The sequence below is a fragment of the Schistocerca serialis genome, unplaced genomic scaffold (assembly GCF_023864345.2).
Source record: "Schistocerca serialis cubense isolate TAMUIC-IGC-003099 unplaced genomic scaffold, iqSchSeri2.2 HiC_scaffold_1242, whole genome shotgun sequence".
In the NCBI taxonomy this organism is placed as follows: Eukaryota; Metazoa; Arthropoda; class Insecta; order Orthoptera; family Acrididae; genus Schistocerca; species Schistocerca serialis.
In genome coordinates, this window is record NW_026047450.1 from 212501 (window position 1) to 215000 (window position 2500).

Here is a 2500-nt window from a genome sequence, read left to right on the forward strand (position 1 = left end):
TTGTACCTTAACCTAACCTACGTTGTACCTTAACCTAACCTACGTTGTACCTTAACCTAACCTACGTTGTACCTTAACCTAACCTACGTTGTACCTTAACCTAACCTACGTTGTACCTTAACCTAACCTACGTTGTACCTTAACCTAACCTACGTTGTACCTTAACCTAACCCATGTTGTGCCTTAACCTAACCCATGTTGTGCCTTAACCTAACCCATGTTGTGCCTTAACCTAACCCATGTTGTGCCTTAACCTAACCCATGTTGTGCCTTAACCTAACCCATGTTGTGCCTTAACCTAACCCATGTTGTGCCTTAACCTAACCCATGTTGTGCCTTAACCTAACCCATGTTGTGCCTTAACCTAACCCATGTTGTGCCTTAACGTAACCCATATTGTGCCTTAACGTAACCCATATTGTGCCTTAACCTAACCCATATTGTACCTTAACCTAACCCATATTGTACCTTAACCTAACCCATATTGTACCTTAACCTAACCCATGTTGTACCTTAACGTAACCCATGTTGTGCCTTAACGTAACCCAATTTGTGCCTTAACGTAACCCATGTTGTGCCTTAACGTAACCCAATTTGTGCCTTAACGTAACCCAATTTGTGCCTTAACGTAACCCAATTTGTGCCTTAACGTAACCCAATTTGTGCCTTAACGTAACCCAATTTGTGCCTTAACGTAACCCAATTTGTGCCTTAACGTAACCCAATTTGTGCCTTAACGTAACCCAATTTGTGCCTTAACGTAACCCAATTTGTGCCTTAACGTAACCCATGTTGTGCCTTAACGTAACCCATGTTGTGCCTTAACGTAACCCATGTTGTGCCTTAACGTAACCCATGTTGTGCCTTAACGTAACCTAATTTGTGCCTTAACGTAACCTAATTTGTGCCTTAACGTAACCTAATTTGTGCCTTAACGTAACCTAATTTGTGCCTTAACGTAACCTAATTTGTGCCTTAACGTAACCTAATTTGTGCCTTAACGTAACCCATGTTGTGCCTTAACGTAACCCATGTTGTGCCTTAACGTAACCCATGTTGTGCCTTAACGTAACCCATGTTGTGCCTTAACATAACCTAATTTGCGCTTTAACGTAACCCATGTTGTGCCTTAACCTAACCTATATTGCGCCTCAACCTAACCTATATTGCGCCTCAACATAACCTATATTGCGCCTTAACCTGACGCACGTTGTCGCTGAACCTGCTCTGTAATTGTTATGCAACTCGTTAAATTAGTGTAGTGTTGCCTAACCGCAACCCTCGCAATATAGTTCGCTATTCGCACTGCCCGGTCCCCTGTGTATCGCGTCATGTTAAACACCTTGCAGGTGTTGCTGACTTTCCACATGCTCCTGCTATACACTCTAATGTGGATAGCAGCAGGACGTACATGCCCCCCCCCCTTCCCCCCTGCCTTCGCAAGCTGGTCGTTGAGAAGTTTGCATGTTCAATGCCCTTCGCATGCCGACGTACTCAGCCTACGTTGTGGTACGGCCTGTCACCTGTCCGCCGATGTACGCAAAACCCACAAACTGTACTGCACATTGGTCCGTATGTACTGAATGATACATCGTGGCACATGTGTGACCGTACGACGACTGCGCCTAGCAACGGCAGACCATACAGTCCAAATATTGTGCACGCAGCTACGTGTCGTCTCCCTATAAGAGCTGGATTGCAGTGTGGTACGCCATTCAGACGTGTGGGAGGAACGGACGCCCTGGATGGCGATCAGCATGAGCAGTCTGTTGATGTGGTGGAGCGTGTATTCGGACGTAGTCGTCTCTTCTCACACACCGTGATAGCATGTTGCACCGCGTTCCACATCTGCGACATCCTGCAGAGGCCGGCTGACAGTCGTTCGCGCAATGGACACCGCATACGTACGGGGGCTACCTTCCACGTGTTCTCGAGGCGTGCACATGTTGTTGCGTCTATGTGGGCAGACGTAGTGTGTTGTGACACCTGACACAGGCATGCAATACTCGTTGCAAATGGCGATGGACGTCTACGTTTGCTGGTGACGTTACGCAAATGAACAACAGGTAACCCGTTGTGGTGCGGTTGTTCTCGCTAGAGGTGAATCAGTGTTGGCGACGATCGGTCGAGCTATTAACCGGTTGTTTCAGGGATACCCACCATGCCCACGAACGTGAAAGGGGACCCACCATGCCCACGAACGTGAAAGGGGATCTGGGTGTGAGGCGATACGCGGCGGTGGCTGGGTGGGACCGTCCCCGGCCGGTGAGGGGGGGCCGCCCGGCGTGCTGGCAGCGCGGTGCGTGGGCGCACGCGCTACAGCCGGCTGGTGGGGGCGGCCAGTGGCAGGCGCGCCGGCCGACGGACGCGGCAGGCGGCGCAGCTGCGCGCCGGCGCCCCCTGCTCGCGGCGCCTTGCGGCCAAAGTAGGTCCTCGCGGGCCCGGTGCGAAGCGCGGTGGCCATCTGCAGTGTGCTGGTCCGATTGAGGACTGTGTGCGC